Source organism: Salminus brasiliensis, chromosome 9 (assembly GCF_030463535.1).
Source record: "Salminus brasiliensis chromosome 9, fSalBra1.hap2, whole genome shotgun sequence".
NCBI classification, from domain to species: Eukaryota; Metazoa; Chordata; class Actinopteri; order Characiformes; family Bryconidae; genus Salminus; species Salminus brasiliensis.
The window spans coordinates 38,375,695-38,388,834 of record NC_132886.1 but is presented as its reverse complement, the minus strand read 5'-3'; positions in this window follow the sequence as shown (position 1 = coordinate 38,388,834).

Sequence of the window (13,140 nt, the reverse complement as noted above, 5' to 3'; positions counted from 1 at the left end):
AGTCTGCCACAACACACACACACACACACACACACACACACACAGACACACACACCTACATGACGAGATCCGGACTGAAATCTCGCTCCTCTTCCCTCAGGTCAACCGGACCATGACCTGTTTCCGCGAGGCGAGCGGAACAATGATTTTTATTAAAAACGTCTTTCCGTTCGAGCGGAAGCCTAAAATCCACCCCTGGATTTGCATCGTTCCATGGCTACGGAGGTTCACGGTGTTGTGGCTAATATATCTCAGTCTGCCTGTTTTACATAGTTAAAACATACAAACACACACACACACACAAAAATATGGAGGTCTTGTTGGGATTGGGAATTCTGTTCATTCGGTCAAATATCCCGCTGGACACTGTATGTCCAGACGTTTGTGGAGATCCCTTCTTATTGGGAAGTTGAGCTTCCAGCTGTTGACACGCTCAGCTTGTATAACCTCCATAGAAAAGCACTGGCAATCGATTGGGATGCTTTGATGGGGGATCTGCACATGAACCATCACGGAAGGTCACCGTGCCAAATGCCAAGCACTGACCAGAGAGGTGTACTCATCCCAAAGGTAATGGATGGACCTAATGCTCTCGAGAATGCAGAATGCAATCAGATCCTCGCTCCACACAGCAATGTTCTAGAATCTAGTGGGAAGCCTCCCCCATTTTTGACCAGGAAAAAAGTGGATAAGGTGGACATATGATTGAGCGGCCAGCCTCGTCCAGCATCACTACCGACCACCAGCCTCGCCCAGGAACACTACCGACCACCAGCCTCACCCAGGAACACTACCGACCACCAGCCTCACCCAGCATCACTAGCGACCACCAGCCTCGCCCAGCAACACTACCGACCACCAGCCTCACCCAGCATCACTACCGACCACCAGCCTCGCCCAGGAACACTTTCGACCACCAGCCTCACCCAGCATCACTACCGACCACGAGCCTCGCCCAGCATCACTACCGACCACCAGCCTCGTCCAGCATCACTATTGACCACCAGCCTCGCTCAGCATCACCACCGACCACCAGCCTCGCCCAGGAACACTATCGACCACCAGCCTCGCCCAGGAACACTTTTGACCACCAGCCTCGCCCAGGAACACTTTTGACCACCAGCCTCGCCCAGCATCACTACCGACCACCAGCCTCGCCCAGCATCACTACCGACCAGCAGCCTTGCCCAGCATCACCACCGACCATCAGCCTCGCCCAGCATCACTACCGACCACCAGCCTCGCCCAGCATCACTACCGACCAGCAGCCTTGCCCAGCATCACCACCGACCATCAGCCTCGCCCAGCATCACTACTGACCACCAGCCTCGCCCAGGAACACTATCGACCACCAGCCTCGCCCAGCATCACTACTGACCACCAGCCTCGCCCAGCATCACTACCGACCACCAGCCTTGCCCAGCATCACTACCGACCACCAGCCTCGCCCAGCATCACCACCGACCACCAGCCTCGCCCAGGAACACTTTCGACCACCAGCCTCGCCCAGCATCACTACCGACCACCAGCCTCGCCCAGCATCACCACCGACCACCAGCCTCGCCCAGCATCACTACCGACCACCAGCCTCGCCCAGCATCACCACCGACCACCAGCCCTTTACGAGGCCAAGGCAGGGAGTCCAGGGTCACAGGAAATGCTACAGGAAACACAATACAGGTCATTTTTTGGTCGTTTTAAGATAATAAAGCTTAGCATATCCTAAATCAGCTACAGGCTTCATCCAACATCGTCACTGTGGCGCTTGCACTGCCCGGCTCGCTTAGCGGAAGCTAGCATTACCTTCGTGAGGCCAACACTTAAAACACTTTAAAAAGGGAGCTGCAGGGTTTCTGTATTAGAAGCTGATGTGATATGTTCATGATTTTGCGACGGTCTATCGTCTCGTGTGCCAGGAACACGGCAATGCAGCTATATGTTAGCATAGTGCTAACTGCTAACTGAGTTTCAAACAGACTTGTTTAAGTAGATTCTAGCATTAGTTGGATATTACGTTGGACGTTATTGGCGTGGTTTGAGACGGGTGTGGTAGCTACATTAGCCTAAATTAGACTAAACAGTGGTACTGTCGCAGAGTTACTACGGGACGCAGCATGCTAAACCGCAGCCATGTGGACAAAAAAAAAAAAAGACACCAGAACAGCTACCCCCCGTGCTAGAGTGGAAAAGAGGCCAATCTCAGCCAATCACATCGCAGGGTCGGAACTAACTATGGGGTAATAAGGTGTAATGTACTGTTTTTTGGGGGGTTTCTTTCTTAATGGTCAGATCCTTTTTCAGCCCACCTTTCAGCAAAACCACAAGGCCTCGAATCAGATCATCAGCATGCGGGCCAGAGGGCTTCATTTCCTCTGTAAAGAAATCTTTTCCAAGTAGTGTGAGGAAGATTATCAAAGAGGGCAGCGGCCATTACAGGATTAATGAACAGAGACTGAAGTGGCTCCGGAGCCGGAGCAAATGTATCTCAATTTCTCCATCAAAGTCTCCGGAGGCTCCTCGCGATCGTATTAGAGGTCCGCCCTCAATAGTGATTCCGGCGAGGAGCAGGGAAGAGTGGTCTAAAGACGTGGAGTAATGGAGGGGGAGGTTTGTGGAGCACACCTGAACTGGGAATAATGAGCGCAGAATAGCGCCGAGACGCCTCTTTCATCTTCAGCAGCGGCACAAGCGGGCTTTCATCATCATCGTCGTCATCATCATCTTCATCCTCCTCCTCCGCGAACCGCTGATGCTTACAAGTTCTCCGCCAGAGAAGAAAGGGGAACGCTTTCCATGTCTTACGGACATGCCTCAATTTTTGTATCCGAATCCTCCACCTCTCCACCCGCTTTTCATGTCACAAATCAAGCCGAGCTGCTCCGGAGAAATGAGGCGCAAATTTATGGGGCGCTGAAGGTCACGTGTCTTTTGGCTGGCACCGTAGCTCATGTGTCCGCATATATAAATGAATTAACAGTGATGGCTTGGCAGAGTGACACGGATGGATGCTGTCATCAGGCCGGCCAAGGGCATTTGGCTGAAGGCTTGGTTAGGAGGGGCTATTTTATCATGGTAGTGGAAGCGGTCAGCGGATGTCCAAATGTTTGTGGACACCCCTGCTAATGGATGCATTCAGCTATGTGAAGTTGCACCCATTGCTGACGTGACGTGCTGGCAGCTTGTCTAGTCCCTGTAGAGAGGTACAGCCAATAGAATAGGACCCTCTGGAGCAGATGAGCATGAACCTGTTGGCAGCATGTCTAAGGCATGGCAGGCGTTGGTCTAAAGGGGGAATAAAGCCCCCCAAAATTGAGCTGTGATCTATCCGGCACTTTTGGGATGAGTCTGGGCGCTGGCGATAATGAGTTGGGGTGGCGATCGTCCAACATCCTGACCTCGTACCTAGTAGAAAGCCTTCTTCCCTGGACAGTAGAGAGAGTTACTCCAACAAAAGCAGGATGAGTTCTTTTTATACTCTTGACTTCAGGAGAAACAATGAACGAGCAGGTGTCCCAATACTTTTGACACCTGTTGTTTCTGCTTAATGCTAAAAAAACAGGGATATTTACCTACATGAATTTTGTTAGAAAGTCAAACTAACATAAAGAAAATTGTCTGTTTAATTTAATCACAATGACATTAAAACCACCTCCACCAAACCAGGGTTGATAGGGTTCAGGGGTCCCCAAGCTTACCCTCTAGACTCTCGCATTTCGTCCTTATGCTGAGAGTACTGCGCAAAAACTGAAGAGAACCATGTCATTTTAAAACTGCTGTTATAAACTATGGTTTGATTTCTTTGCATGCGTGGATTGGATGGGTTGCTTCCGACATCTGATGAGAATTTCATGACACCTAAATTTATGTAGAAAATTGATGACGTGTTGGGTACGTATTTCCCCCACTGTGTATATATACATGCATCCAGTGGCACCTGTCAAGGGGTGAATACAGTGAACAGCCGCAAGTGAACAGTCAGTTTTTGAAGTTCAGGAATGGTTTGAAAAACATGACAGCAAGTTCAAGGTGTTGACTCGGGCCTCCAAATTCCCCAGATCTCAATCCAATTAAAGGATCTGCTGCTAACGTTTTGGTGCCAGATACCACAGGACACCTTCAGAGGTCTTGTGGAGTGCCATGCCTCGACAACTCCGGACTGTTTTGCCAGCATGAGGGAGTCTACACAGTAGATGTCTTACTGTCCATCTGAAAGTCAAGTACATCTACATATTAGGCAGCACGTGAACAGTCAGGTCTTGAAGGTGATGCATCCAAAGTATCAAGGATTTCAACGTCTTGGTGCCAGATACCAGTCAAATCTGTTGTGGGGATACAACATTTGCACCACCTGCCTGAAGATGGTGCATGTGTTATGGCTGAAAGCTGCATATATCAGCCACGGGAGCTTCGTCCTGTGTCTAAAACCTCCTTCCCCAGTGGTGAAATCCCAGTTTCCAGTAGTATATTGCTTTAAAGGTGGCCACAGATGTGCAAGCATTATGCACGGTATATATATATAAATACACACACACACAAACACACACCAATCCATTTTAAATGGCCTTGAAGTCCTGAAGTCCTGCATAATCACTAGGGTGTCTTTATTACTACATTACCTCACTATAGGGGCTGATCCTGTTTGGTGGCAGAGCACTGCAGCACTTGATCCGATGGCCGCACAATTAGGTGGGCACTGTAGCTCGCAGTACACTATGATTTTCAGCCTCGGTGTTCTGTAGAAAGCTCTCCAGAAATCAAATGTGCTTCTCTTGTCCTTCCCTGAAGTGAGAAGGAGGTCTGCTTCTGCTTTGCTGCTCTGCTGTGTATGTAGTCTGTAATTTGAACAAACACAACACCAGTGGAGGCGGTGAGGATGCAGAGGGCTGCTTCGACTGGGAGTGCAGCAGGACCTTCTGATTTACAGCTCGCCGGCATGTGTCACGCTACCTGTCTGCTCGGCTTTCGACTCACTCGTTAGCCCGACAGCCTCTGCGGAGTCCCTGTGTAACAGAATACAACAAGCAACACAATTACAACAGTATTAGGGCTTTACAGCTGGACCACTCGGACCTTCACTTGAAGCTCGGATCTTCGACCAGCGACCGAGGTCCGGCCCGTGGGGAAGATTTCTCTGGGCTAAAGCTTGCTCGGCACATTGAGTAGTCCCATCTGGCCACCAGTGTCGATAGACGTTGATTGTAGGTCTGGCTGAATGTAGGTCGTATTGTCAGGATAGCGTCTAATATCGGTGTCAGTCCAACGTCTTCTAAACGTCTAATGTCAGTCTGACGTAAAATAGTGACGACAGCTGACGTTGACATTTTGCTGGTTTCAAGTTGTGAAGTTACCAAAGTCCAACGTCTTCCAAACGTCTGTCAGTCTGACGTAAAATAGTGACGACAGCTGACATTGACATTTTGCTGGTTTCAAGTTGTGAAGTTACCAAAGTCCAACGTCTTCCAAACGTCTGTCAGTCTGACGTAAAATAGTGACGACAGCTGACGTTGACATTTTGCTGGTTTTAAAGTTGTGAAGTAACCAAAGTCCAACGTCTTCTAAACGTCTAATGTCAGTCTGACGTGGAATAGTGACGACAGCTGACGTTGATATTTACCTGGTTTCAAGTTGTGAAGTAACCAAAGTTTAACATCTTCCAAACGTCTAATGTCAGTTTAACATAGAATACAAGCATTTAGTTATGAGGTATGGTGACCAAACCCCAACATCTGCTAAACTTCATAAAATTAACATCCACACAACGTTGTTAGACATTAATGTGCTGTTGATCTTGTTGTTGTAAAGTTACTAAAATTCAATGCCTGTTTAACAGTGGAGCTTAAAGCCAACCCAGTGTTGGTTTTTGACAGATATATGATATTGATTTCCAATCAAAATTCAACATCTGTCTAACGTTGAAGATTGAAAAGTTATATATTTGACTGACTTCCAATGATCACTGAACAAACATGGGAGCCTGATGTCAACCCAGTGTTGGTTTTTGACAAATGCGATTTTGATTTCCAACTACAATTTAACGTCTGTCTGATGTTTGAGTGCAAAGTCTTTCCGATGTCAAATGAATCCCTCCTACCCAGACAGTGAGAGGCTAGTTCTGCTCTTTGAGACTCCTAGTCACGGATGGCTCTGGCATCACCCTAGATCTTTCGATGATCTGGCCGATGCTTATGCTGCAGTCTATTTGAACTGGGAGGTTAGATTTTCTACTTAAGACGTTTCAGGTAGGAAATGACAACCGGGATTGTGTTACTATCGCTAATGCTAATCCTGAACAATGTTAACCTGAAACATAAAAAGTGTGAAGTCCGTAGCAAACTGAATTCTCAGAATTAACTGGAACAAGGTCCAAGGTGTGACGTTATTCCCAGCCACGACATCCGACTTCTCAGCTAAATGAAATGCAGCATTAGATGACTGCGCGAGAATATATATTTTTTAAACCAATGGTCCGTCAATACTGATATGATGGCGATGTTATTGTACATCCCATATAACTTTAGGGTCACGACAAAGTTCTAGTAACCACTGAAACTACTGTGATTAAAAGCTGCACTGGTTTGAATGACAAGCCAAATTTCAATTCCAGAAGAACCGAATCCAGTTAAATTTCACTCTAAAGACGAGCATCTCCTCCATGTAGCTGTCCTTGTCCTACTGCTTGTTTGTAGACAATGAATGGGTAAAATATGAGCGGTAAGATTATGCATCATTTGGCACCGAGAGTGGCTGCTTTTCCAGAGTCTCAGAGGACGGCGGAAACTGCTGACGTGGACACCTCTTCTGCGAGGTTTTGCATACGGCTTAATTGCGCAGCCGTCCCCAGACGTCCCCTTTAGGCACGAGTTTGTCAATGCTTGATTTATGTTGTTGGTAGTGGCTTGTTATTCCTTTAATGGGTTTTTCATAAACTCCGATCCCCTCAGGGCTGCAGCTGGATCCGGGGGCCTGCAATCCATTTCAGTTTCCGAACAAGGGGCCAATCCCATGGATTGTTTTAGGACGATATGATGTTTCCACTGAAATGCTCTCATGAGATTTGAAGAACTGTCGGAGCTCCGTACTGCACTGTAGATCAGATAAAGCCACACTGGTGTTGGAGCTGAGCTTCTACTTGTTGAATATACAGAAGTTTAATTGTCCTGCTGGAGGTCTAGATTGAACAATATTTGGACAAAAGTATTGGGACACCTGCTCATTCATTGTTTCTTCTGAAATCAAGAGTATTTAAAAGAGTTTATCCAGCTTTTGCTGGAGTAACTGTCTCTACTGTCCAGAGAAGAAGGCTTACTACTAGATTTTGGAGATTTGCTGTGGAAGCCCACCACAACAACTATTTATTTGGACGATATATAGTCCAGAATTAACTGTGATAAATGAGACCGTTTGACACCATTTTAAAGAGCTATGAATCTTTAATAATTAAGAATATCATTCTGCTTAAAGCCAAAATGTCGGGGATGCCTCGCGTTGGAATACAAGCTACAGATATGCTCCTTATATGGCTAAAATAAATGGTGTGAAGACTACCGCAGCAGTAGAACTGTGTTCCACACTATTATGGTTAAACTTTGGCAGTTAATCAGCGAATTCACATGCATGCAGAACTGTGGAGGGGGCGGGGGAACCCTGTCACTGTTCACTCTGTCTGTATGGAGGCTCTATTTTTGACGTACTGGCCGCTGCACACACTGCACTCTTTTCCTACAGGACAGATGTTGCTGAATATCACGACTGGCTAAAATCGCCATCTCTGCTAACCACAGTGGGCGATAACGAGGACAGCAGACATGAGCAAGGTCATGTCCATATATTGTACCATGAGAATGGCTGTGAGGGTTTAAGTGCGTTTAGCAACTGGAGAGTTAGTGAGGTCAGGATGTTGGATGATCACCTGCTCCGATAGACTAGTCTAGTGCTCCCACTGCAACGTCATCCAGACAAAGTCAGGGCCTGCTGTGCACAACCATCACAGGAGGACATTTACCACACCAGGGCCATCAGAGGAGCATCAGAACAGCATCATTAAGAACACGAGCCACCCTCAACACGGCCTATTAACACTCAGGGAGACGGTGCTGAAGTGTGAAATCAGGAACCACTAGACTCAGGAACGGCTTTTATGCACAGCCCATCAGACTTGTGAATGAACACTGTTAACACCAGAACTCCATCTGTCAAAGTGTGTGATGAGCTCCAGCACACTCATGTTCTTTTAGCTGCTCTTAATCAACCACTACAACATTTCACTCAGTGATAGCATCTAATGCAGCGCTCCTCAGGGTCTTGCTTTCTGCTTTAATCTTGCCGATAATATACTCTTTCATTTCCTGTTGATCGTTTATACGACGCCTTGTTTCTTTTTGTACATTATATAGTTTAGATTTATTATTTTTAGCTGGAACAGAAGGAATGTGAATAAGAATTTAATGGATGTGACAGTAAAGCTGCTGAATCTCGAATCTTATTTGATTGCCTAAATCTTTGTCTTGCTGCAGAAAGCCGTGTCGACTCACAATTATTGTGAATTGGGGGTGTGAATCCAACAATCCGGCGGATTGCTATAGCAGTGGTGTAAAGCGGGGGTGTAGTGTACACGGCAGAAATTGACCTGAACACACTCATTTCGAGACCACCACGCCCATCAGCGTAGATATAATTCACAAACAGCGTTGCTATTTAAAATAGACTGTTGGTGGGATGGAAGATAGCAATGAGCATGGCGACGCACCTCCCGCAGAGTGTAAGACAGGGCACCTTGTGTTGCCGTGCGCCCCCAGGTTTTTTACCGACCGAGGGCTATGGTGGCCACATCTTTGGAGGGTGGAGACAGATGTGCAGGAAGGTGTTGGCTGGGTACGGACTGATGGTGCTGAAAGTGTTGATTACAGCGAGATTAAAAGTATTGGGTAGAGTTTTCCTTCGGTTTGTTGGACAGCTAGCTTTAGCTATTTAATATGCCGGCTAGCATCTCGACACTCGATGCCATAAGTAACGTGAATGAGTGCTTAAACATGCAGTACGTTCGCTTGTCGCTTATATCATTCACATCTTTTACCGTTACTTTAATTGTCCTTTTTTCATGACTTTAGTTTTTTAGGTCTCTAAAAAGGTCTGGTGATTAACAACGGCCAGGCCAGTCTTTCGCTTTAGGCCTATAAGCTGTTTGTTGTTCAGGAAAAAGAGACTAAAGTCAAATGTTTGCTTTATTTTATTTAAAATGTTTCAGAATCAAATTCACACGTGTTTAGTTTGATTATTTATTCATTAATACCTAAGATTTATTTATATTTAATGAAAAGTAGAGGCGCCTAATTAGCTTGTGTTACACAAGAAATGATTATTTCAGAGCAGGCGATGCTGCAAATTTCTATCAGGCTTATTTTAGACATAAATACATGCTGCTGTCTGTCTCAGTATTCCACAAATCCATACGGAAGCCTGATACTATATGTGGCTAATTAAAATTATTTCAATTAAAAAAAGAATTATGAACGAACAATTGAAATTTCTTCGAGTCTGACTGAGCCGGATATAGCTCTACATATATGTCTGCAGGAGGCTTGTATAAAAAACATCATTAGTCTTGCTCAAACACTTTCAAAAAGTCACAAAAGTCTCCTCTATTTTGAGAACAGCGAACTTGAGCTGTGGCTTCTTTTTTTTGGTGAAAACATCTTTCATGCTTTAAAACAAGGCCAGAGCAGCGGCGTATCTGTTTCACTCTAAAGGCGTTGGAGTCTAAAGGCGAAAGAGCGAACATAAAAGCCATCCCCTTGATTTGCCCGTGGTGCCTGAAGAACGTTTCTGACACTTCTTTTGAAGGCAGCAATAGCGCACTTCATTCTGCGCTGATTTCATTTCAAGGACTCCTGGTCCTTCAGCATTGCCTGTGTGTGAATGTGAATGCATGTGCGTATGTGTGTGTGCGAGCGAGCTTGTGTGTTTACGCACTCCTCTGAAGTTCTCCCATGAAGCTGATTAACACGCGCAAGCGTCGAGGCAAGGGAGCTCGCAAGACACCACAGGTAGCGCAGAGTCCCCGCTGCGCGAGCGTGTGTATTTTTACACACCTTCCCCGCGTCTGCTGTGATGCTGGCAGGACATCAGCGAGACGTCTGTAAATAGTAAACGTCGCAAAAAAAAGCAGCGACAAACGGCCTCAGTCAGGCGTTTTTTTCCCCCCATTCAAACCTCGGCGGCTTCACGTCGCATTCTCATTGATCGCTCAGGCTTTTAGAGCCTCGCTTCTCAAGCCTGAACCTACGGCGCCCTGGGCACCGGCTAAAACTGCAGCAACCAGGAGAAGCAGTCATAATTACGATCTGGAGAAAAACAACGACGCAGTCTAATGTCTTGGACAGCTCAGCTTGAGAGGTAGCATTGCACAATGAAAACGAGAGAAATCTGATGCTCTGAGGACACGATTACTGATTGTCGGATATCGGATGCGTTTGCTGCTTCTCCAGCTGCCAGCGTTTGGCTTGCTTCGTGGCGACAGAGAGGAACAGAGTATAGAGTTGTTCTGAATGTGTCAGAATTCCATGATGACCAATAGAAATGCTTCAAAATCACGTAGAATGCATATAGTTTTAGAAAGACTTCCAATGAAATGCAACCCCTCATATATGACTATTCTTTTGTATCATAAGCTCAGGCTCTTCAGCTCAAACTTCAGGCTCCTGCAGATGGTGGAGCTATAAATACCTGGCTGGGGTTTCAGCCACTGCTGGTAGACCCGTATGACCGTAAGCTTCCATACACCTGCAGATTCAGCTCCTTCCTTCACACTGTGGTCTTTGGCCACACCCAAATGCAGTCACACCGTTTAGCCAATCATTAACTGTATCTTCTTTGACCCCCATTTTCCACCATTGAACGAGACGCTCACTGCACTGTACCTCCTCTTCTCAAACTAGAGTCCAGTCGCATGTATTCATAGCCCGATTGTCCTTGTGCAGCACCATCTGCAAGAGCCTGAAGTTACTCCCACCTTAAACACGCAAGGTGAGTGTTTTTTTGTCTGGGAGCTTATGTAATACATCAGGAACAGGAAAATAACTTCTTAACTTTAAATGAAAGTCAATGTAAAAAGATTTGATTCCAAGTCATTGGAGCATTTCCATTGGCTTATTCATCATGAAATTCTCACAACTAACAAATGACTTGAATTAAAATCTTCTAAAATCGGCTTCCATTGAAAGTGACAAAGGTTTTTGCGAGGCGGTGCCAAAATATAAAAGGGTCAAGTGAAATGGTCATAGTGTGGTTTCATCTCATTAGAGGCTGGCAGTTGGATGGAATAACAGTGATGCTGGACATAGCTCAGGCCTAGTCTAAGAATTAAAGAGCTATCTGTAAACTCCTACAGATGCTGTAATATGGTATAGTTTAAAAAAAATAAATAAATAGTGCCCAGTTCAAGCATCTGTTACATCGGTCATTGTGTACTAATGTGCAGCCAAAGACAAATTCCTTGTATGTGCAAACATACCCGGCTAATGAAGCTTGATTCTGATTCTGATCTCAAGCACACACACATTTCTCCTTCACACCAGAAGCAAATATGTTTACTCTGCGTTTTATCAGTCCGGCTAATAAACTGATCTGAAAGTCATATTCTGTTTCCCAGAGGATTAAAATAAAAGATAAAGAGAGACTGGCACAAAGTCGCCAGTATTAAAGGATGTTTAGACTTTGTGCAAAGTTATCTAGGTTATATTATCATTGAAGTCTGTTCCCAAATATTGACTGAATTAAGCTACCAGATCATTAGCGTGCATGCATAATTGTGATGTGATCTGCTCATCATAAAAACGGCGAGTTGTGTTTTCAGGTTTGCCTTTAATCATTAAGCCTTGATTATCATAAAGGGTCAGCTTGTTATTCTTATCATTATTATTTTTATAATAAAACTGTCATCTTTTTCAGCAGTCTTTTTTTTATTTATTCATTTTAGTTTTTTTACAGAGTGGTGCTCCACAGCATGCTGAGAGTACACCACTCAATATTCATTCTGTGGCACTGGCTCTGTTATTAAGGAGTTGTGTTTGCCGAGCTGGTTTCTTAGAACTGTCAGTTTAGAGGTCCACATAATCACTCAGTAGGTTTCTCGCTTTATCTGCAGATGTCTCGGACCACTGAGGTCTGCGGAATTGCCTCTCTTTTAAGAGTTTCAGCTGGTACCCGTACGCTCGCCTGGCTTTACAAAGCATAAATAAGTAGGCTGACACGATCCGCCGGCCACCGCGACTGCCATTCGTTTCCCGATCCGTGTTTTACCCTTTCTATCATAATGATTAAGCGAATAGGTAAGCGGCTTTCTGAAAGCCACGTCAACCATACTGCAGGTACACCAAAACATTCCATTAGCTGTGCATCTCCCGAGCTCTGCCTGAGCAGCCGAAGCATTGAGAGTGCATAATCTTTAAACTGACTGGTGCACCGGGGGGGAAGCGACTCAGATAATGGACTCGGATAGGGTGCCCGGCTTTGATGCTGCGCTGTGTCTCCTGCTCCCGCGCTCATCCATCATGCAAGGGAAGAATGATGGAGGCAGAAGAATTCTGAAGGAGGTCAGTCTAGCCCTGATTGTATGTACTAGCGCTCAGCCTGGCAGCCTGAGGGGAGGAAAAGGGAGGGAAAAGGGGCCATATGTGGCTTTCGAAGCAGCTGACGACGTGTTAAAAAGCGATATCGCGCTGCAGAATGTGTCTGAATCCGCTCGATTCACGCTGAGAAGCCAGTGTTTCATTTACATAAAATTAGGCTACTGTATTTGGTCTATGGGAACAAAATATGCCTATGCGTATGAGCTCGTGTAGCTGCAAGCATCTAATAAAGAATCAACAATTCAGCAGCAATTTAGCAAATGCAAAGTAATTCTTTGTGCAAAATGATGCGGTTAAAATTGCTCACCCGTCCTTGGGACTATTATACCCCACTGTTGATTTAAGAGTGCGCTCGAAAAGGATAAACGCAAGTCTCAAAGCACTCTGAGTAATTCAAGATTTATATCAGATTACTGTGGGCCTTAAAAATCCTACAGCTCAGAAATATAATATTTAAGGAAACTACTGAGCATTAGCCGTGTAACAGTCTTGACTTTGACTGCACTTCAGACTA